The sequence below is a fragment of the Camelus bactrianus genome, chromosome 29, assembly GCF_048773025.1.
Source record: "Camelus bactrianus isolate YW-2024 breed Bactrian camel chromosome 29, ASM4877302v1, whole genome shotgun sequence".
NCBI lineage: Eukaryota > Metazoa > Chordata > Mammalia > Artiodactyla > Camelidae > Camelus > Camelus bactrianus.
Window position 1 is genome coordinate 3580153 of NC_133567.1, and position 24485 is coordinate 3604637.

The following is a 24485-nucleotide window of genomic DNA, read 5'->3' on the forward strand; positions in this document are numbered from 1 at the left end:
GACATGTCAGCGCGGCCTCCGCTCTGGGTTGCTGCCTACGACGTCCGGTCGGCGGCAGAGCTGGATCGCGGTGAGATTGAGAAGTGGGTGCAGTTTTACCATAACTGCTCCCAGCTTCTCTAATGTGTTTTCTCAAGATCTACTCCTTCTAAGGCTTTCCAAGGCACCAGTAAATAACATATTTTTAGTGGGTGTTTTAAGAAGTATACGCACCCCAAATGGGAATTTGATGAGCAAGGCACTTCAAGGTCAGCGTGCACCTCCCCCCCACCCCAACAGTAGCGCTGTAAGTGTTAGGATGGCAGGGAGCTCCGCTGAGGCCTCTCCTGGACACTCCGTGACCTTCACCAGAGCCTCTGGACCTGGTTCTTCCTCTCCGTCCCTGCTTTCGCCTTCATCCTGACACATCTCAGCTCCTTGACCTGTGACCTTATTCTCTGCTGGGCCACGGCTTCCGGTTCTCACGGTGCAGAATGTGAAGTCTGAACCACGTTATCTCTTGAAACAGCTCCATCTCGAGAATCACGCATTCCAACATCCTCCGCGCTGGCCGCAGACTGGGTCCCTGCAGCTTCCTGGGCAGGGGTTCCCACCACCTCCATCCTTCCACCTTGGGGTGTAACCGAGCAGGACCCTATGGGGCTTCTGAGGACAGACCCCTCCCCATATCCCGGCTTTAACTCCTGTAATAGTATCTGATGCATCTTTCCTGAGTATTTTGGATGCTAAAACCACCACCAAGTGGAGGAAATTAACTACTTGATGATCGTGAGCACCCGGTCCCCAGATGTTCCAGTGCCTGAGGATTCATCACCATCAACCAATGAGAGACCAGTCACATACCTGGGATGGCCCTCCCTCACCTGGCCTGTAAAAGTGCTTGGCGGAAACCCTTTGAGGAGTTCGGGGTTTTAGAGCACGAGCCACCCAGCTTCCTTGTATGGGCGCCTTTACAGCAGACACTGCCCTGCCCTCCACCGCAGCCCCGTGCGCAGGCGAGCAGACCCAAGTTTGGTTCGGTAACAGGGGTGCCGCCCACACTTCCGCCCTTTCTCGCTGTTCACGCGCCCTCCTCTGTTAGCTTCCCCAGGATTCAGGTTGGATTCCAGGGCCCATCGTGCCAGCTGCTCTCCTGTGAGCACTCCAAGCTCACCTGCCCTTGTTTTGTTGCACGTGTCTGGCAAGGTTGAGATGGAATGAGCTCAATTATGCTCGCTCTGTGTCCCTGCCCTGGGCACTGGGCACGGCTGGAGGCAAGTCCCCCAGCCAGGCAGACGGCTGTCACTGTACAGCCTCCATCACCAGCCTCACGGTCCTCCTTCTCTGGGTAGCCTCACTGTGCTTCTCTGATCTGCCTACACTCCTGCCTCTGAAAACACTTTTCAAACATTTTCCATCTCCTTCAGCCCCAAATATGACCTACCTCTCCACGGACTTTGGTTTTCATTTTTATTTCATAAAAAATAGTCATATCGGTCCAGCTGGTGGACTTTGTGCCACCAGATCGCCCCCACCACCCACATCTCCTCTGGATGCAATGCAGCGGCCTTTCCTCCTCTAAAGAAGACTTCTTTTCCATCTTGCTCTGGGCCTGAAGATACTGAGAAGTGGTTGACAGTTGCGGCAGTGGGGAGGTCATTGGTAAGCCTGAGAAAGCCACGTGGGAGCGGCTAGAAGGTGAAGAAAGCAACCAGACAGCCACAGAGCACTCGTTTGAGAAACGTGATTCTGACGGGAGGCCGTCACTTACTGCTTTCTCCCAGACCTGAGCCTCTCAGCTGTTGTCCTGTTCCTCCCCTCCCTCCTCTCTACCCAGTCCCTTCGGCCCTCCACCTCTGTCTTCCACACAATAGGAGCAGCTGCAGGACAAACAAGAAGCAAAAACACCCTCCAACCTTGCATCTCTCAGCTATTGACCTATCGGTGGCTTCTCTTTGTGATAAAATGTCTCCGGCGTCTTGCAGGTTTGGAGAAAGTAACTTGCAAGGAAGATGCTAGAATCAGTTTAACAGATCAACTCCTCACTGACTGACTGCAGACCCTGTACAGGGCACTGGGTGAGGTGGTGGAGCATCCAGGTTGCATAAGACGCAGCTCTGTTCTCCAGAGCCTGCAGGGTGGCCCTGGGACAAAGCAATGGTGACACAGGGCACTACAAGCAGGAAGTGAAGAGGGTGGGGCCCAGGAAGCACAAAGGAAGAAGGAAAGTGAACCCTGTCTGCCGGGGTCAGGAAAGGCGGTGCCTGAGCCGGGGTTTGAGAGGGGAACCTGTGGGGCTGAAAGTGGAGGAGCGGAGACAGGCCGGGCGCCGGGTCGTGGGGGCTGCAGAGGCCGGTGGGGCAGGTGGCGGTGGGCAGGGGGAGAGCGGGCTGGAAGGACAATGATCTCAACCAGGGCACGGGGGCTCACACCGAGGATCCCGGCCACTTAGTCTCTCTAATCCCAAGGACATCAGAACCACTGCGTTTGGTCTAGGTATGGTCCTAGGTGCTAGCAGGTGCTGCATAAATGAAGAATGAGTGAATATTTTCTCTCGTGAAACTTGCCACATTACGTGTGTTGTTTGAATGAAAAGGGCTGAAGCACCTAAACTGCTCAGAACACTGTGAGGCACAGAGCAGGAGAGGCAGTGGAGTGTAATGGTGAGAGCTTCACTCGATGGGACTGGGCTCCCGGCGCGCGTGTCCTGGCTTCATTGCTCACCGTGACTGTAACCAAGCTCCCTGCCTTCATTCTGATAGTGCGTGATTCACAAGATTATTGAGACGGGTAAATGAATTTATACGTGCAAGGCACTTAATGCTTTGTAACAATTCATGATCATTGTTCATAGTTACCATTAATACTAAGTGTGGTTAGCAGTGACTTTTAACAGTTTAAATTATGATTAAATAATTATTGACCATGATGATGGAATCCCGTAGGAGCTGATTCCTAAAGCCCTGCCCCGTCTGCCGCCCTCCCCCCACTGCATCATTTCCTGGCGTATCCATGTCTTTTGCTGAATGTTGGGATTCGGATCACTCGTAGTGTCTGTCAGCTGATGGAAGAGGATTCTGCGCTGACAGCCGCATGGGAGATTGGGAACAGCCATCCACAGACCTGAACCTCACGGTACTCCAGCGTCTAGGGAGCTCTGCTCCCTCATTTAAAGTGTGCTTGAATAATTCACATATAAACCAGTGTGTCTGCCTGGAATTATGTTCTGGAAGGCCACAGAAAGAAATCACAGCTCGAGGTGTGCACTCTGGGAGGTTCACATGATGTCCTTCCCCCATTTTTTGTTTATTGTCATGTCAGCTTTCAGATCAACTGTTCAGCTCTCGAGACGAAAGTGCATGTGCTTTTCTAGTCTTTTTTTTTAATCAAAGCACAGTCAGTTACAACGTGTCAATTTCTGACGTACAGCATAACGTCCCAGTCCTGCATATACAGACATACATTTGTTGTCATAGTCCATTCAAGGTTGTAGCATATGTTGAAAAACCATAGTAACTAACAGGGTGAAGCAACAGAAACCGGCTGCAAAGCTTTCACTTTTAAAGAGTTTCCAAGCACCCTGCCCTTTCCCTAAAGGACTCTTTTCCCTTTTATGGATGAGCACTGGGCTCTGAGACAGTGTAAATAGAGCTTCCTGTTCAGGGCAGCGCTGGCTCCTGCAGGAGCCCAGGGCTCCTTTGGGAAAAGTTGATAGGAACTGGGAGCTGTGTGTGACCCAAGGCCCGGGAGTCAGCTGAGCCAGCGGGGAGGGAAACACATTGAGCAGCCCCTTTGTGCAGACCGAGGTCCCAGAAGCACTTCTGGGAAAGCAGATCCGGTGCTGTACCCACAGTCCTCGTGAAGAATGGCAGGGAAGCGGGCCGAGCTGCAGAAGGACGTTCCCAGATTAGACGCCCAAACCTTGGACGTGGCCACTTTGCAGAACGCGGAACGGAGAGCTGTCTGGAATTCCCACAATCTGGGGATCATGTGTTTCACATGAGTAGAGATGGAAAAGTCAGAGAAAAAAGAAATTGATTCTGTACAAGCTAACTTGTGTCCAGTAGGAAATATTTTTTAGGGGGCTTGCTGTTGACACTAAGGACATGAAAATGAAAATCTATTTTCCTTCTTTCTTAACCTGAATATCTTCCTATCCTTTAAAATATTTTTCTTGTTTATTTATTTATTTTTACTAAAGTAGAGTTGATTTACAGTGTTGTGTTAGCTTCTGGTGTACAGCCTGGTGAATCAGTTACACGTATATACATATTCTTTCTCACTATAGGTTATTACAAAATATGGAATATAGTTCCCCGTGCTCCACCATAAGACCTTGCTGTTTACCTGTTTTATAATCTAGTGGCTTGTATCTGCTAGTCCCTAACCCCTAATTTATCCCTCCCCCCATATTTTCCTATACTTTCAAGTGATAATGGTAAAAGGAATATTTATTTGTGGTTGAGTTGATGTGTCATTCATTCTGATAATTTTGGTCTTTGACTTTTGTGCATTTCACAGTCTCATCCATGGTGGCAAGAAAATAAACTAACGTGGTGCAACTAACCCTTTCAGACTTACTCATGATGGTGTGATGACAATTGTAAATATTACTTTGATGATAGCTAACACTTACTGAGCACTGGCTATGTGGCAAGCAGTGAAATAGACCAGGAGTCTCCATCAGTGAAACACGTCTTGAGCCTGAACCAACAAACTGTGTTTGCTAATTCAGTGTAAAGGATACAGACAGACCCACCACACTGTTACATTACGTGCGCTTAGAAAGCATAAATAAAAATACAAACCAAAGGAGTGATGTGAATAAACAAATAGAAGTTCTTACGTTTTCTTTTGCATGATGGTAGTTTGTGTGCTAACGGAGTATGGACACCCCAGTTTGGAGACCACTCTGCAAACACTGTTATAAACTGTTACAAACAGTATAAACTGTTAGTATTTCCATTTTAAAGATGCACACACTGAGGTGTACAGAGGTGAAGCCCTTGCCCAAGGTCACTGGGGTGTCACTGTGGGAAGGGCTATGTGCCGCTTGCCACCCCTGGGACCTCATTACCTGTCCCATTTCTGCAGCTGCTCCAGCTGCATTCCAGGGAGCTTGAGCCATCCTGCCAGTGTGTTCATATTTCTGCCACTTTGTGAAACAGTGGATGGTTTGCACGTGCAAACCAATAACCCAGCAATTCAACCCAAGAGAACTGAGAAACATACATTCACCCAGATTTGTACACAACTGTTCATAGCAGTTTTATTCGTAATAACCAAAACCTAGAAACACTGCAAATGTCCATATGCTAATGAATTGATAAATGTGTATATTCATTCAAAGGAATATTACTCAGCAATAAAAAATGAAACGACTGTTAATACAGACAACAACACGGATGAATTTCAAAAACGTTATGCTAAGTGAAAGAAGCCAGACTGAAAATATGTTGTCTGATAACATTTATGTGAAATGTTTTTAAAAAGCGGAACTATAGAGACAAAACATGAAAAGTGGGCTTGGGGTAGGAGCAGGGACTGATGGGAGATTGTCAGCAGGAAACGTTTCGGGGTGATAAAGACGCTCTAAAACTGAATTGGGAGGAATTGAATAACTGCATTAACTTACAAAAATCACTGAATGGTAGATGTAAAATGGATGGGTTTTAGGGCGTATAAATCATACCTCAATGAGCTTGTATTTTAAAAAGAGAGAAAAAAGGGTGATAAAATCATTTACTATTATTTTATTTCCACGAGAAGTCTAACATTCTTTTCCCAATGGTCCACACTTAACCCCAAGAAAAATAGTCTCAAAATTTTTTTTTTGAATTGTTTGTGTGTTTGAGAGGAGAGTGAGAGTAAATAACTAGTTTTACTAAAATTATTCAATAAACATTTGCAACCTGGTACTTGAATCATCCCGTAAATACACATATTAATGCCCTGTGCTCACTCTTTTGGTTTTTTAACCATTTTATTAATCATTAAATATAATTCACAGACCATACAACTCACCCATTAAAAGTGTCCACGTCAGTGGACTTCAGTATATTCAGAGTGTGTTCACCACTATCTGTTTTAGAACATTTTCGTTAACTCCCCAAGAAACTCTGGTTTCGAAAAATCTAATTGGTTTTCGCAAAAAAATGCATGTTGTTTATGTTGCTTATGGTAGATTTGTTATTATTTAGTGAATTAATAATTATTTTGAAAAGTTCTCACTATGAAGATCTAGTGTGTTTGCTACTGGTTGATATGGTCCACATAAACAAAATCTTTCAGGTTTCTCAATAATGGCAGAGTGTAAACGGTTCTCGAGACCTGAAGGTTTGAGACACGCTGGTCTGTAGACTCATTATCTTGACTTTCTCAAGTTCCACACATTTCTCCATTTCAAAATCCAGCTTGGTTTTTGTTTCTTATCTTATTTGACCACCTTAAGCCTCTGACATTGTTGTCCTCTCCCTTCTTAAAAACCTTTCTGTCTTTGATGTTTGAGACACCGGCCTTCCATCTCTTCCCACCTTCCTGCCTTTCCCCGCCCCTTCGCTCGCTCCTTGCCCTTACACGTTGGTTATTCTCAGGGTTCCGACTCCGATGAGCTCTCCCCCTGGTCCAAGTGTTTCCCCTGTGGTGTCTCATCCACACCGTTGGCTTCGGCTGCTGCCAGTGTATCGATGCTCTCCAAATCTGCAGAGCTTTCCTGGGCTCTGTGGTCCCACTTCCAAGTGCCTGTTAACACCCCACGAGCATCTGGAGGTGGACACGTCCAACTGAAACTCATGAACTTCCCTTTTTTCAAACTCACTTTTTAAACTTGGGCTACTAATATTATTATCCATTCATTTGGAAACAATAAAAAAGGAAATTCAAAACACTAATCTTGAAAGACTTGTGAAGTTATCTTTGAGTCCGTCTTTTCCTGCCCACCCCCCATGTACAGTAGATCCTCAAATCCAGCTCCAGCACCCCCCCCCCAGCTCTCATGTCTGTTCCTGTTCAGGCTCACGGCGTCCTCTCCCTGAACTACCGCAGCTGTCCTGTCGATCAGCTGGCCTCCTCTCTCCCAGTTCCTTTTCAGACATGCACACGCGTCCACTGTCATTTGGTTTTTAAAGTTCTTCCCTGCTTTCTCCTCATCTATAGGATGATTTCATGGTTCATATATATATGTGTATATATATATATGCACATATATATAACTTTTATTTTTTTAAAGTTTTTTTAAAAAACAGAGGTATTGGGGATTGAACCTAGGACCTCATGCATGCCAAGCATGTGCTCCACCGCTGAGCCGTGCCCTCCCCCACAGCCCCGATTTCACGGTTCTTAACCAGGCTCTGGCACATGGAGGACTTCGTCACTGGGCTCTGCTGAGCTTTCCAGCTGTGTCTCTCTCCACCCCTGATGTGTGCCCGTTTCTGGCCAATGCTCTGCGCTGCCCCTGTGCCTTGGCTCTCTGGGGCTCTCTGTCTAGACTGGCTGTACCCTGTCTGTCAGCAGAACCCGCCCTGTGGGTCTCTTGTTTTTTCCAGGTCTCTCTTCAGAGCCAAGTCCTCTCTGAGATCTTCCCTCTCTCAGCCCAGGGCACCTCTGCTCCCTGTATCTTGTCAACTCAGAAATCCACCTGAATCCACTCGAATCAGCCCTCATCACGTCTCACTGGGTTGTGGATATTTGTTGCCATCTCTCTTCCCCACCAGACCGGGAGCGTGGGCTGCATCCCCGGTACGCCTCCCAGCTCCCGTCCCAGCTCCGCCGCGACTGTGGGGAGGCTGGGGTGAGCGGGGATGGGACCGTGCTGCCCCGGCTCTCTCACTGAACCACCAGCAGAGACTCCTTTCTCTTCATAGTTCGAATCAGCGTGTGAATGTAGTGTTTGCTTCAGCACCACAGATGCTAAGATTGGAACCGTGCAGAGAAGCCTAGCACGGCCCCTGTGCAAGGGTGACGTGCAAACTCGTGATAGGTTCTGTGTTTTTTTTTACATTGTCCTGAATTTAATTTAATTTAATTTATTTTAAATATATTTTTATTGAAGTATTGTCAGTTTAAAATGTGTTAATTTCTGGTGTCCAGTGCAATGCTTCAGTCATGTAAGAACATACATATATTCCTTTTTCATACTTTTTCACCACGTTCCATATTTTTATGTATAAAATAGATAAACAACAAGGACCTCCTGTACAGCACAGGGAACTGTACTCAATACCTTGTGATAAGCTGTAATGAAAATAATCTGAAAAAATGTATATAATATATGTATGACTGAATCGCTTTGCTGTACACCTGAAACTAACATTGTAAGTCAATTGCACTTCAATAAAAAAAAATTTTTTTTTAAAAGAGATGTGAATATTGAATTGCTTCATCACGGAGAAACAGGCACAAAATAAGTAACTGTGATGACGCAGATGACGTGAAGTTCCCCTCTGGCCGGGGGCTCGGGGAACGTTCCCTGTGGCTTTCGTTTACCGCTTCTCCTAGATGAGCAGAGTGGAGAAGGATGCAGAGAAGGATGCTGAGAGGGCAGCGATGCTGGGATGAACGCGCTAGTGGGGAAAGGGAGGGAAACCCAGGCGAGGGACTTGGGAAAAAGAGGTCCTGGAAGGGCGACGAGGGAGATAGAAGAATACAGCGGGGGAGCATTGTGGGAACAAACTCAGAAACAGCCCAGAAGAATAGTCAGCTCGCTGCCAATAAGGAGCCACGGGGAAAAAGAAATACAGGAATGAGAGGAAACTCTGGCAGGATGCAGCTTCACAACTCTTTTCAGAGCCTGAGCTCTCGCCGGCGTCTTTATATTGTCTCTGAAGTGTGTGTCCACCCTGACTCCACATCCAGTCAGGCCTTCTCTGGAAAGCACTTGGGGTCAAAAGGCCAGAGCCCCCATGTTAGAACTGGACACTGTCTTCTGGAGGAGTGCACCGCCCTAGGAGCCAAGCCAGCTGACACCCAGTCGTCCGACCGTTGGATGAAATAGTTCCAGTAATTGTGAGTTTGCTGTGATATGGATGCGATGCCCATGGAACCCCAACTGTCCTTCTGGTGTGTTTCGATAGGATTTTCGTAAGACCCCATGCCAAATTTAATACTGCCTGACATCAAAAGTCAGAAACAACTCTTGCTCAAAAAATATACAGGAGTGGAGGAGGGTAGAGCTCAGGGGTAGAGTGAGTGCTTAGCAGGCGTGAGGTCCTACGTTCAGCCCCCAGTCCCTCCATTAAAATAAATAAATTAATAAACCTAATTACCTCCCCCCAAAACAAACAAAAAACTAAAAACAAACAAACAAACATACACGAGATCAAGGCTATAGCCGGTAATTGCTTTGCAGACCCTTACAGCTATAAATTTAATAATAACTTAAAAATTGCAGCAGAACAGAAGGGCTGAGCTTATAAATCCCCCATTTTTTTAAATGCAGGCTTTCTCAGGAATTGGAACTTGAGCGACAGGCTGCAGATTGAATGGACTAGGCCACGTGTTGAGACAAATGTTAAGTGATCACATTTTAAAACAACACATGCTTTCTTATTGAACCCATTCGTAATCCTTGCCTGGTTTTGCAAAACACCACGTCTAATCACTTCAAAGTCAAAGTCAGCAGAATAGACGAGAAAGCAGATGTTCTGCCAAGACACGAATATAGTAACTTTCATTTTCAAAGTTCTCTCGGCGTGTCGTTCAGGCCCGCAGAGAAAGCAGCATATGGACACCCTCACGTCAGAACATTGGTGTCCTTTTTTCGTTTTAGTCCCCTTCAAACGCCAGACCACTAACTAAGCATTTAGAAACAAGCAGGGTCACAGGTTCTGTCCCGGAGCTGAGGCTCCGCCGGTCCTGCGCATAGCTTGTCCTTCAAGGGAGAGACGGCTGTGTGCGCAGGAGAGGAGGCAGGCACCTGGCGCTTCTGTCCAAGTTAGCGTTGAGGGTAACGTTCTTCCTCAGCTGCCGCCTGCTTTCTGTGACTCTCTGTCAAGTCTCACACCTTGTCCGTGGGGCTGCGGAATATCTGAGGCCAAGGGGAGTGGGGCGGCCTGCGGGGCCAGCTCAGGATGCTGGAGGCAGAGAGACGGGCCTGCGGTCACCCAGCAGCTGGCCTGGGGAGGAGCTGGGGCTGGAACTTGGTTTCCCAGCTCCGGCACCTGTGACGTCACAGCACATCACCTGCTCCTCTGCCCACAGGAAAGACTGCCCCTGGGGCAGCTCCCAAGGTCCAGGACATTTTCAGATCCGTGAGCCAACCTGCTTTAGGAGAACCTGTGTTGGCTCCCCAAGCAGAGGAGGCTGCTCAGCCGTCTCTGGTGAATGTTTACAAATGATGAAGGAGGACGGTGTGGACATCGCACAGGAGGTCGAGCACATAACACGTGGCAGTTTAGCTGAGCAGTCAGGAGCCATGGTGGGCCTCCCGCTGCCCGGGCTCCTCCTCCCGCTGTGCCCGGAACGGCTTCTCTGTGGCCGGGGCCGGCGGCGGGGTCCCTCTGGCCTCTGTCTCGGGGCTCCTGTGAGTGTTGGGGGGGGCGCGCTCACCACCAGGCCTGCCGGATGGTGAACACTGCGCGTGTTAGCTGTTTCAGAAAGTGCTAGACAGAGCTGCGTTTTACTTTGAGGCGCCCACAACAATTTGGTGGCATCTGAAGGTGCCAAGTGCAGTTGCTCTCCTGCAAGGATGTGCGGTCTTTCCAGCAGCTCTTCCCGTAGTGGGGCGCCCAGCTGCCCACCCTGAAGACCCCAGCTGGGTCCCTCACGTGCAATTGGCAGGAATAAGAGCCATGATCTTTTAGGGCAATAAACAGGCCAGCCCGGCCAACCCACAGGCTCTCTGAAGGTGGAGGCATCACCGCTCTGTAAAAGCTCAAGGTACCTGGTTCCAATCGGTACCACACACCATCCACTGCACCTGTGTTGGGTCCTCCCGGGGGTTTGGGCCAGGAGCTCTGGGTACCTGGAACCTGCAGTGCTCAGGCATCACACAGGTGCGTCAAAATCACCGAGCGCCCGTCCCGCGCAGAGCTGCCCCTGCTCCTAGGCCCGCGTCAATGGTCGCTGCCTATTTGCTTGCCCAAGTCTTAAACCTGGGAGTCACACTCCACTGCCCCCTCACCAGAACCCCCTACCACATAGTTTCCACCTTTAATCAGTTCCCTAAGTCCTGCCATCTTGGTATTGTTCAAATCCAAGTGTCCTTTATTTGTAGTGACACTGTCTTGACTCCAGCAACAGTAATATGTTACCTGAACTAATGCAGCCACATCCTTGTCCTGCAGACTGCTCCCTTCCATCACTGTCCCTGCTGGCAGTCATCTCTGGCCCATGGCTCGGGGCCCCACTGCCCGCTGGAAGGAGCCCAGCAGCCTTGGAGTGGTTTCACGGGCCACTGCTGTTTCAGCCTGCCCGCCACCCCTCCTCCCACCTCTGGTCACAGTGCCTGATTCTCCTTGGGGGGCCCTCCCGCCCCGCTCCCCTCCCTGGGCTTTGATCCCCAGCCGCTCCTCTCCACCTCCTCCGGTCAAGCCAGCTCCAGGGCTGACAGGGGAGGGAAATGTGGTCACTGGCACAGTGACTGATGCAGGCTTGGTCGTCTGTCTCCATCAGCCCAGTGAAAAATCAGTCTTTGGAACTATTGGTCAAAAAGAGCTCCTTCTGTGGGTGGGTCTGAATGCCAGGCAGTCTAAGCCTGGATCTATTGGTGGCTGTGTGGACATGGACCCTGGACCTGCCAAGAGATGGGCCAAAAGGGCAGAGCCTGGGTCACACACACCACTGACACGTCAGACGCTTGGGTTCAGGCTTGCTCAAACCCCATACCCTCTGTCTGTTCAGTTACATAGGCCCTTTTTTGTTTCAATCTATCTGACCTGATATCTTCCTTTTTGAGAAAAGACATTTGGTGCAGACTTGGTAAATTGGTGCAGCCACTATGAAGAACAGTATGGAAGTTCCTTAAAAAACTAAAAATAGACTTACCATATGATCCAGCAGTCCCACTCCTGGGCGTGTATCTGGAGAAAACTCTAATTCAAAAAGACACCTGCACCCCAGTGTTCACAGCAGCACTGTTTACACTGGCCGAGACACGGAAGCAGCCTCAACATCCAGCAAATGAGAAGCACCTACTGCAGAGCACAGGGAACTGTGTTCAGTGTCGTGTAATAACCGATAATGGGAAAGCCTCTGAAAAAGATAGTGTATATATGGATAACTGAGTCACTTTGCTGTACCCCTGAAACATTGTAAGTCGACTATACTTCAATAGATACAGAATTTTTAAAAAAGAGACAGACTTGACTACCACACGTGGCCATAAAAGACCCTGAGTGATCAACTTCTCCCTGCCTTTGGTAGATTCCATAAGGAATCTCTTTTGCCCAGGGGCCCTCCTTTTCTGGAATTTCCTTTCCTTTTCTTTGCTTGACTAATTCATATTCATTCTCCAGGAATCAGCTACGACTTCACCACTCCTGAGAATCCTCTCCTGACCACCACCCCCCTCAGCTCCCTGATCAGGACCCTCTCACAGCAATCACCACAATGCACCCAAAGTGCCCGTCGCTTTTGGGTTGCCCTCTAGACTGCAAGTTCTTTAGGCTGGGATCACATCTTTTCACGGTTGTATCTTCAGAATCCATATGTTTACTCACGTGTATGAGAGAAAAAGTAAAGCTTCTGAGGGAGATGAAAGAGAAATGATTATCTTGGTTTAATCGAAAAAGTGATCATGTATTTTAGAAGGATCATTCCCTTTGGCTAAATCATAGACAGTCAACCAGGCCAGGGAGAGCTTGGGGGCGTGGAGACCAGCTCCCGTCATTGGATGAGAAATGATTGAATTATGAATTGTGATGGTGGGAGTGGGGATGGAGGGGAGTCACAGATTCAAGATGTTCGAGAGAGATGAAGGCCCAAGCCTGAGGAAATGTGGGGCTAAAGAGAAGAAGAGGTCCAGACGACTCAAGGTCTCTTGAGACAGGGAAACTCACAAAGGAGATGAGTTTTTGAAGTTAAGAAAATTTGTTTTTTCTTTTCTGAATAAAAAAAATTTGAGATGTAATTCATGTACCATAGCATTTACCCCTTTAAAATATACAATTCAGTGGCTCTTAGTATATTCACAAGGTTTACCGCCGTTACCTAATTCCAGATCATTTCATTATTTCTCCAAAAACCCAATGCCATTAGCAGCCACTCTGCATTGCCCCACCGCCCTGGCCTCTGGCAATAATTTACTTTCTGTCTCCATAGATTTGCCTATTCTGGGCATTTCATATAAATAGATTCACATAATATATGGTCTTTTGTGTCTGACTTCTTTCATTTAGCACGTTTTCAAGGTTCATCCGTGTTGTGGCTATCAGTATTTCAAGCCTTTTTATGGCTGGATAATATTCCACTGTATGAATTTACTACAACTTGCTTAACCATTCATTAGTTAATGGACATCTGGGTTGTTTCTACCTTTTGGCTATTATGAATCATGCTGCTGTGGACATGGGTGTACAAGTTTCTGTGCAGACATATGTTTTCAGTTCTCCTGAGCATACACCTAGCAATGGAATTTCTGGGTTATATGGTGACTCTGTGTTTAACTTTTTAAAGAACTACCAGACTGTTCTCCAAAGTGGCTGCATCATTTTACATTCCTACTAGTAGTGTCTGAAGGTTCCGATTTCTCTGCCTCCTTGTTGACCCTTGTTACTGTCTGTCGTTTTGAGTATAGCCATCCTGGTAGTTGTGAACTGCTATCTCGTGGTTACATGAAACTTTGTAATTTTGATGATGTCCAGTTCACCTATTTTTCTTTCTGGCTTGTGCTTTTGGTGTTACAACTAAGAAATCACTGCCTAATTTAAGACCATGAAGGTTCAAGCGTACGTTTTGTCTACGAGTTTTATAGATTTAGCTCTTACATTTAGGTTTTTGATCGATTTTGAGTTAACTTTAGTTACATGGAGTGAGGAAGAGATGCAGCGTCATTCTTTCACTGGGGCTTTGGCTCTCTGGACTGTTTGAATCTCCGTATGAATTCTGTGACCTACTTGGAAATTTGTGCAAATAAGCCAGTTGTGATTTTTAGGGGGATTATGCTGTATTTACAGATCATTTGGAGAGTATTGCCATCCTACTAATATTAAAGCCTTTTAGTCCATGAACATGGGATATCTTTACATTTATTTGCTTAATTTCTTTCAATAATGTTTTGCAGTTTGCAGTGTCCTTGGACTTCTTTTGTTAAATTAACTCCTAGGTCTCTTGTTATTGATGACATTGCTAATGGAATAGTTTTCTTGATTTCCCATTCAGGGTTATTCATTATGACTGTAAACAAATACAATTGAGTTTTTAACAGTTGATCTTGTATCCTGCAATCGTGCTGAACGCATTTATTGACTCTCGTACTTTCTTGTGTGCATCAGTTCTGTTTTTTGAAGCATTAAACTCTAGGTGTTGAGCATGCTGTTCAGCACCAAGGTCCAGGCCTGGGGAAGGAGTGTGGGGTGGGCCTGGGGGTCCCCGGCACTCCAGAGAGTAGATGGGACAGACAGAGCAGGGAGGCTGTGGACAGTGGGGAGGGAGAAGCCTGGGACGGACCATCAGGAAATACCGACAGGCCCAGAAGGAGGACTCTGAGAAGCAAGGCACCGATTGTATTTTCATCTTAAAATTCAGGTTAGAAATTGAACTGTCTTTTTCCCCAGAAGTCTTTGTATCTATTTCTTTTGATTCTGGGGAATTGAGATGAAGAATCTTTATCAGAACTTTCATCTCAACGCTTTCTCAAGTAATATACAAAAACAGTGAGGTGACTATTGCTAAACCTTTTGAAAACTGACTCTATTTCCTCATGCCATTCATTATGGAGACTTACTCTGAGCATTTTGGGCCAAACTTGGGGGTTGAGGTCACATACTTAATGATCTTTTTAAATATTTATAACCAGACTTTTGTTTAAGGGAAGGAAACCCGAAAATATCACCCTAGAATCGGTTCTGAGGCCAAATTTTTAAAAAATTAACCTAATTCATGGCATATTTACAGAGGTGGAAGAATTTGGACATTTCTGTCTCCATTTCCTCTTGATTTTTTTTCATACTTGACATTCCTTTCACCTCCCTCCACCCCTACACTCACATCTGCTGTGTGTGTTTTGCTGTTTATTGATATGGATGCTCCAAAGTCAACAGGTGTCTGATGTCAGAAGTCTTTTGTGTTTCCTTTGGATGCTTTCCAGTGCTGGATACAGACGTGTTTGGCGGAAACGGCTTATCTCTTTCGTAGGACCTGCTGGCTGGAAGGTGCCCGAGCGCCGCTGTCAGAGGAGTTCTCCATCAGTTTGGCCACACACCTCTTCAAACGTCCAGGTCTGAGTTCCAGGTAGGGTGTGTTGTGTGATGGACATGGTGGCAGTGTCCACGTAGAAACCGACAGAAACATTTTTACTCAAAACTGTGGTCTCTAGCAATATCTAGGACTTGTTTTGAAAAGGAAATAGCTGTAGCACATGGCAGCCCTTCTTCCTTGATTTCTTACAAGGCTTTCTGTCAGGAGGTCCACCGAGAATCTGAACGTTGACTGTGCACTGCTATGTGTAAGCATATAGTACACAGCACGGTATTTAGATGCTCATATGGAAAAGAGCTGGTTTGTATGTCAATTTATTAATTTCTACCATGACCCAGTCATACTGAAAGAAAAATTCCTAGATCCATCAGAAAAATAATTAAGATAATTATATTAAGACCTTCATACTCACTGAAATATTTCAAGTGCTTAGTTACTTACTTAAGAGACGTGTTTAATGTTCACTAAATGAAACATAATTGCTCTATATTCTTAAAAATTTTTTTTTCTGTTTCACTTTTTTTGGAGGGGGATTAGGTTGATTGATTGATTGATTTTAATGGGGGGACTAGGGATTGAACCGAGGACCTCATGCCTGCTGAGCACATGCTCCACCACTGAGCTCTGCCCTCCCCGCAGTTGCTCTAAATTCTTACTTTAAGTTGTAGATCATACTACCCTCCTTCTCAACGTCATTAAAGAAGCTCTTTCCAAAGCAGGACAGTAGCCTTTGGTGTATTGTTGAAAGTAAAATGTGGTCTGCACACAGACCTGATTTGGGGAATTTTAGCCTTTTTCTCTGGCTCTAAGTGGCCCCTTGTGAGCTCGGAGTCCTCAAGTCCCCCTTTTCACGGCAGGAATTATTTTATAGAATTTCTCAGTGACAATCAAATTGGTTTTCCTTTCATAAACATAGTCAAAATCTTCCACTGCTACAATAAGTATCACAATTAGAATGTACTCTGAGGCCTAATGTCATAGTCTCTGGCCCAAGAGGGCGGCTGAGAGGGTGGCCCCGTCTCCCTGGGTCTTTGAGCTGCGTCCACACACGTGAATTACGGGGCCAGAGCGGGGCAGGATAGGACATCAACACAGTTGCAGTGTTCACAGACCACATCAGAGGGCACTGAGAGGGAGGTGCCATGGGGGGGGGGCGTAGCCCGGTGGTGGAGTGTGTGCTTAGCCTGCACGAGGTCCTGTGTTCAATCCCCAGAGCCTCCAAGTAAATAAATAAGTAAATAAATAAATACCTAATTACTTCCCCAGCCAAAAAAAAAAAAAAAAATTAAAAGAAAAAAAGAAAGAAGTGACATAATCTACAGACTCATTTGAAGAAAAGGGAATGTTCTTGAGCTTCTAGGCCACCCTCTGTGAGAGCTCCAGCAGCTGAGACATGTTTCAGCAAGGGGCAGACCCTGCCTCCAGATCTCCTGTTTACTTCTGGCTCTGGCCATTCTCCTTGTGTGGGACTGTCCGATCAGGGCTGCCTTAGAACAAGTCAGCAGGGACAGGACAGCCTCTGTGCTCGGGGGGCCCCAGGTGACAGCTCCTCCTGGCCTGGCCGGCTCTGCCTGAGTCACAGCACCGTCTGCCCAGCTCAGCCTCTCGGCCCCACATTGTCACCTCCCTACAGGCGGCCAGGCCAGGCCCCCTGATGGGGCCTCGACCCCCTGCCCCTCCGTCTCCCTCCCGGCCTGCCCGTGGTACCCACCACTCCAGTGCCTTTAAACAGATCCCACAGCCCTGTCATCTCTTAGCCTCAGGGACCCCGTTGGTCTCTTAGTGACCTGGCCCGTCACCACCCATGCCAAAGTCTGACAGTTTATGCTTCTTGGACCTTTAAACATTCCTCAGATTTACTTTGATTGCTGGGAGAAGCTCGGTTTTACCCCGACTCTTATCAGGCGGGCTGAATGGTGCAGCTGGGCCGGGCTGGGTTGGGGATTACCTCTGATTGCTTATTTTAGAGAAAGTCAGTCACACAGTCGTAGAGAAACCCGCCCAGTGGGGTAGGAAGGCGGGATGTCAGATCCCGTAGCTGCCCCTGATTAAGGGCTTCTTGGATGAAAAGCACTGAAAATAAGACACACCGTGATGGGGTTGCAGGGCTTCCTTAAGTGCAGCTCCCCACTGGCGATGCTTCTGTGCACCTCGGCTCTCCATTCCGTGTTTTAAGTCACGGACGTTGCCCAGTAGGCTTACCTCACCTCCTCTGCCCACTTCCAGGGACAGGAAGCCCCCCTCCCCTGCCTGACTCCACCTTCTGCAGCGATAGCAGGACACACTCTTAGCCCAGCAACTTCAAAGTCAGGCAACGGGAAACACAGTGTGGACTGTCTGTCCGTCCTCTGGTGCCTGGCGGGCAGTGGGGCCCTTGGAAGCAGAGGGAGATGCTGTCCTTTGAGAATTCAGCGTTTTTCTTCCTTTCTTCTTCCAAATGCCTTTATCCAGAGAAATATCAAACATGATACTCCAGCTCCAGACTCAAGTTCCCTGTTGAGACATAAGGCAGCGGAGAGTCTACTGAGAAACTGCAGGCCTGAACCTCCTCGTCGACAGTTCTCATCGGTTCAAGCAGGCCACGGCTCTCCTTCGTAATTTGCATTTTCAGAACACACCTTGCCTTTTTTTGGTCTTGCAGCATAGTTGTTTTTCTTTTGTTTTTAAATATATAAGAGCAGGTATTTAAATACATGTCTTTATCCAGGTGGCTTTATTTTGGTGAGACAAGTAAATAATATTCAAAAGGAGGGAATCAGCATTATCTTAAAACACCCCTGAAATCTGTTTCTAAGCCCCAGGTTCCCAGCACTGGTGAGCCCGCCCAGCCCTTGGCAGTGGAGTGGACTGGAGGGAGGAAGGAAGGAAGGAAGGAAGGAAGGAAGGAAGGAAGGAAAGGGGGAAGGAAGGAAGGAAACCGAGCTGTGCCCTCAGAGAGCCTCTAGGGACACGTTAACCAGCCCGTGCCACAGACCACCTCGCTGGGAGTGGCTCTGATGTGGAGCTGGCTGGCCATTCTCCGGTTGCTGTGTTTACCTTTGAGAACTGTGTTCCCTCCAAAGGGTAGCTATGGATACAACAGAACGACACGAAAACTTACCCTGTGCAGTTAGATGTTTCGAAATCTGCCGAGGTTAACACTGGGATCAGCCCAAGTGCCTCGAAGTGGACGGGAGCCACCTCTGCACTGACTGGCCCTGGCAGCAAAACACCGCTAAGAGCCGCCCTAGAGACGGAGGTGCGGAGCCATTTGCCCAAAGTCACACACGTAATGGCAGGGCCAAGATTTGAAATCAGCCTGTTAACCATCAGGGTACATAAATGGCACTCACTCCTCTCACTGGCCCCTCTGCCCTGGTTTGTGAAGCTCTATTGCAGCCGACTGCATGGGTACTGAGCTGCTCCGTACAGGGCGTGGCCCTGGGACACGAGTGACGGGGGCGGGGGGGGGGGGCGGCCCCGTTCCACCTGCAGCCCGGTGCTGGCGGTGGCCGAGATCTGACTTCGCTTTGCTCCTCCAGATCCCACCCGTCCTGATGGTTCAGCTCTTCCTTCGAGTTTTTTCGGTGACCCATCTTCCTCCGCGCCATTCCCTGCCCTCCTTTGCTTGAATTAGGCAGATCTGAGCGCCGTAGCCCACGCTCAAGTGAACCTGCGTCTTTGAAAATTCTTGGAGCGTTCACAGCCTTGTGCATGGCACCAGCTGGGTTAACCCTCATGATGAACGCTTCCCCAGGGTGTAAATCACTCTCCTGAGGCACCAAGAAGTAACTCCCCCAAAATCACAGAAGGATCAAGTCATAAGAACTGTGCAAGTCCGTCATTCCCTGTTCAAGACTCTGAAATCCAAGCAGCTCTAAAAACTTCTGGCAAAAGCTGGTCTCGGTGTGTGGTCACTTAACAGGTTTTCCATTGCTTAATGTAAAGTTTAAATTGATGCGACCAAAAACCCCAAGCTCTTCCCCACCTCAATGGGCTTGAGGCTTCACCGCTTGTCCTGAGCCCACTGACCGAGCCTGCGTGGCCGTCCGCCGTTGGGTGAGCATCTGGTGGGCGTCCAGGGAATGGAGGCAGTCGGGGACCGTGCAGCCTCTCTCAGGCCAACTTGCGAACCTCGGGCCAAGTCCTGCCAAATGCATACACATTTAGCAAGTAAAATTTAAAAGTCATGCTTTCTGATCTTTTATGCTCAAAGAAGTCCTTCCTCTCTGTCCTCAGTCATGCCAGGAGCCGCCTGCATGACAGTTTGCAGCCGAATTCTGATGTGGAGCCACCTGGGCTGGATGGAGCCTTGGCTGGCCCACAGCCTCTAATTCTAAAATAAAAAAGCAAAAACAAACCACTAAAATTCAAAAATATTTTTACAACTTATTTGGCAGGAAAAAATTTGATCCTAAAGGCTCTTTATAATTTCATTTATCCGCTGAGTGTGAATGGTCAAGTGTTTTGGGCTGAGATTTTAATTTGTTTGCTTGTAAGGTGATGCCCCAGATCTCTCCAGGTTATTAATTAATATGTAGCACATGCATTATATTCCCTTTCAACTTGGCCCTGAAGGCTTGGAAGAGGGGATTAAGAGCCTGTGATTTGTTTATGCAAGAACCAAAGGGCCATGGGGGTGGGGGTAGAGCTCAGGAGCAGAGCGTGTGCTTGGCTTGCATGAGGTCCTGGGTTCAACCCCAGTGCCTTCGTTAAGGGGAAAAATAAAATAATAATAAATTCCCTTAAAAAATAAAGTTCATGACTCATTAATTAAAAAGAACAAAGGGCCATGTAATCCTTCCAGTCGCTATAACATTTACCAGCGAAAAATTATTTACCACGTTTTATTCAGATTAACAAATCCATTTTTGATGCAGACAGTAGTGGTATACTGCCTGCCACCCGTTTCAACAGTGAAGTTTCTGATTCAGGTACTGAAATGCTAGCTAACCACTCCTGCTCTGTACATCAAATATAATTTGCATGGAAATAATCAGCATACAGACACTATAATATTGCCTGCACTGAAATTTTAAGAAATGTTAATTATTCAATATGAAATTATCTTAAATTTTCTTATAAACCTGCCCATAGTTTAAAACAGGAAAGTATAAACAGTATTTAGAAAACACAAAACATCATTTAAATTTTATTGGAAAATCCAGAGGAGTGTGGTTTCAACCAGCAACAAAGTGTTACTAAGAGGTACCCCATACCCCCTGCCCCCCGCCCCCAGTTTCCTTTTCTCCTAAGGAGCGAAGTCATGTTGCTTGATGCCACCGTGGGTAAACACGAATCCAGCCTGATAACCAAAACTGAAACAGAGTATCAGTGATTGGTTTTGAGCTGGTTATCCTCATGACATAGGGAGGAAAAAAAATGTGTATACACACACACACACACCCTAATCAAAAAACAAAAACTACTAATTTCGTAGAAAATCCATGGGTCCCTGAGAATGCCTGGCATTTCCTAAGGCCCACGGCCCTACTCTGGAAACGCTAGACAAGCAGGTGAGTTTACTCAGCCTCCCAGAAGCGCTCCTGCCTTTAAGCCGTTCCTGGAGTGTGACAGGAGTATAGGTGCACGTGGTAACCCGTGGTGCCCTGCCAGGAAGGGCGATAGTTTCTTCTAAATGCTAAATAAAGCACCAACCTAAATTGCTTAAGATGAGTGGAAGCAAATTAAAAGTGAACCAACAGAAATTTTAAATGAACCCAAAAAAAAATTCTCAGTGCATTGGATTGGAATTGAATTCATGTGAAATTTTAAATGCCTGGCTTTTATCACAGGAAGGAAAAATTCTGTGAAGAAACTTCATGTATTGCGGTACCTGGAACTATGAAAAATATTTTGCTCATCCTATCCGTGTATTTCTCATGTAGGGATAGTGGGCATACTTCCCACTATAGGATGTTACGCCTGATAGTATCCAAAGGGTGGGTGTGGGGCTGCACGAAGCAGGTATCTAGCTTGGTGGTGAGTTGTATTTCAGGAAGGACAAAATAAAGAATGCAGGAACTCACTAAGGATGCTGCAAGACAGATGAAGAGAATTTGTGCTGTTTCAGAGAAGCTTCAAAAAGTTAAGCCTTGTACTAGGCCATCTGCAAAGCTGGACCGACACAGAACTAAAGTGAGGTTCTAGGACTAAACCTCCAAGAAGATCGTCAGTGCAGCATTTGCTTCAGGACCCTGAGACGGTTCTCAGATTGTCCCAAATTAATCTGAAGCCAATCAATCTACAGAGAAAGTTGAACATACTCTAAGGATGGGTTGGTGAGAACAGGGTTATTTGTTTTGTGCCTTTATGTTCTATAGTAGACTTCTGTTTCCTGGGGTATATTAAATGATTGTTAAAAAAAAAAAAAAAGCACAACCCTTCAGTGGTATAAGGCACAACAAACAAAAGTAAAGTTGATCCAAAACACTATGCTCAGTGCATACGCTTGCTGTTATGTGTAGGTTTTTAGTGTGAAAAAATCAGCTTTAAAGTTATTTTTTTCAATACTAATGTAATAATAATCAATAGGATATGTGTGCGTGTATATAGCTAGACATATATTATATATAATATTTAATCTGCTGGTGATCAAAGTGACAACTAATGTAATAATAAAGGAAATACAGACAAATGCTTGGATTCGGTCCTGTTCTCTGTCGTGTGTTTGGTTCTGTAACCGTCTACCTGGCGTCAAATGTAGATTTTTCTCTGCTGTGGTTGCATTTTTTTTCTTTCTAGACAAAGACATGAAGAACAATAACTCCACAGTCTTCCTGGCTACTTCTCCACGGATTCCACAGGGACTGAGGGCGCCCTGGACCTGCAGATCTGCCTGGACAGTGGGAAGGACCTTCCTGGTTGGATGTTGGGGCAGCTCAGTCTGTAAACGTGTTCCTTTCGGTATCAGTTTAACTGAAAGCTGCCTTCACTTACTGTCAGTTTGAAAGTGACTACGAGGAAGAGGGTCCGTTTCTCCCAGAGCTTTTATGTTCCCTCTAGAGATTGTTTCTTTTCCAGTGGAAGACTTCATAGTCATTTATAACATAGGCCGTGCCAAAATGAGTGAAATACTGACTAAATGTCTAGCGCCACCTATTGGTAGTAAAGTGTACATTGATTCTTGGTGACTTAAACGTTCCCATTAAAGAGTAAGTGGAGGTGATTTTGACTATTTTTTTTCCCCAATTTCAATGTTCATATGCATACTTTATCATGACCAGTATATTTAAATATTAATAATAATAATAATTGAATACTTTAAAGTTATTGTTTGAATTACTCAGTTTCACAGTTCCCACATGCAGGCACAGTCTACTTTCAATAGTAACGTGAAAAAGGTAGAAAGATTCTGAAGTACCAGGAAGAAACAATAACATGGCATTTTTCACATTAAAAAAGTGCTTGTCTTGAAATACATATCATCACCCACAACACAAAGTGTCCTTTTAAAACAGTCTTTGGATTTTTTTTTTCCCTGACATTAAAGAGTTTGAAATAATAAAGCCATTTAAATTCAGTTACTCATCTGTGCTAAGAAATAAATGGGCCACAAACAGAGCTGGATTTCCACATACAAAAGAATAAATACAATGAACACTACTTCCATAATTAAATGGATTGAACACTTAAACAAAATGAGGTCTATACATACAATAAAATATTATTCAGCCTTAAAAGGGAAGGAAACTTTGATGCATGTTACAACACAAATAGATTTTGGGAGCATTAAGCTAAGTGATACAAGCCAGTCGCAAAAAGACAAATATTGTACTTTTAGGACAGAGTCAGATTCATAGAACAGAAAGTAGAATGATGGTTGCCAGAGGCTTGGGGTTGGGGAGCCGGGGTGTTGTTTAGCTGCTGTGGAGTTTCAGTTTTGACAGGTGCAGGGTTCTGGGAATTAGTTGCATACCAATACCAATGTACTTACGCTACTGAATTGGACACTTAAAAATAGTTAAAATGATACATTTTATGTTGTGTTTTTTAATAACAATTAAAAATAAAGTCTAAGAAATGGCTCAAACAGTGTAAATGCTCAAAGTATAAAATTCATTAAAGAAAACAGGCATTAGTCTCCATGATCTCGGATTAGGAAATAGTTTCTTAGATACGTCATGATAGAGCACAAGCGACCAATGAAAAAATAGACAAAAATGGGCTTTATCAGAATTAACAACTTTTGTGCTTCCAAGGACTTCATCAAGTGAGTGAAAAGACAGCCTGGGAGAAAATACTTGCAAATCATGTATCTGATAAGAGACTTGCATCTAGACTATAAAAAGAACTCTCATAACTCAACAACAAGAAGATCCACCAATTTCAAAATGAGCTTGAGTCTGAATAGAACTCTTTCTCCAAGGAAGATACACAGTCACCAATAAGCACATGGAAAAATGCTCAATATCGTTAGTCATCGGGGAAATTCACATCAAAACTACAACCAGGTACTGGTTCACCCCCCTAGGATGGCTGCCATCAAAAAGGCTGAGAATCACAAGCGTTGGTGCGGATGTGGAGAAGTCAGGACCCTCACGTGTTGCTGGTAGGAGTTTTAAATGGTGCAACCACTTTGGAAAACAGTCTGGTTGTTCCTCAGATGGTTGAACAGAAAGTTACTGTAGGGTTTAGCAATTCCGCCCCAAGAGAACTGAAAACATGAGTCTGTACAAAAACTTGTGTACAAGATGTTCACGGCAGCATTATTTATACTAGCCCCAAAGCAGAAACAAACCAAATGTCCATCAGTGGATGAATGGATAAGTCAAACATGGCGAGTCCTTTGGACAGAACACTGTTCAGCTAGAGGGAGAAACGGAGTGCTGACTCATGCTGCCACAGCGATGAGCCTTGACAGCATCCTGCCAAGTAAGAGAAGCCGGTCACGAAGGACCAGAGGGTGAGTGATCCCATTTCTGTGAAATGTCCCAAACAGGCAAAGCTACAGAGACGGAAAATCAGTCAGCGATGTCCTAGGGCCCTGGAGGTAGGGGATGGGGCAGTGAGGAGTGACTGCTAAGGGTTTCTTTTCAGGGAGGTGGAACGTTTAAAACTGATTGTGCTTACGGTTGCAGAGACCTGTGAGTATGCTAAAAGCCAGTGAACGAATTTTCCCCTTTAAAAAGGTGAATTGTAGGACACGTCAAATATATCCCAAAAAAGAGCTC

At 46.1% G+C, this 24485-nt stretch overlaps 1 long non-coding RNA gene and 1 other non-coding gene across 2 annotated transcripts in view; both read left to right on the plus strand.

Moving 5' to 3' along the window:
• LOC105081490 (uncharacterized) overlaps positions 1 to 18602 on the plus strand; it is a 92956-nt gene extending 74354 nt beyond the window's left edge. The window contains exons 3-4 of the long non-coding RNA XR_836451.3: positions 15271 to 15366; positions 17785 to 18602. This is a non-coding gene — a long non-coding RNA (uncharacterized LOC105081490). The remainder of the gene's footprint in view (positions 1 to 15270; positions 15367 to 17784) is intronic.
• Positions 7864 to 7970, plus strand: LOC123613052 (U6 spliceosomal RNA). Its single transcript, XR_006720392.1, has one exon. It is a non-coding gene; the product is annotated as a U6 spliceosomal RNA (small nuclear RNA).
• Positions 18603 to 24485: the final 5883 nt, after the last annotated feature.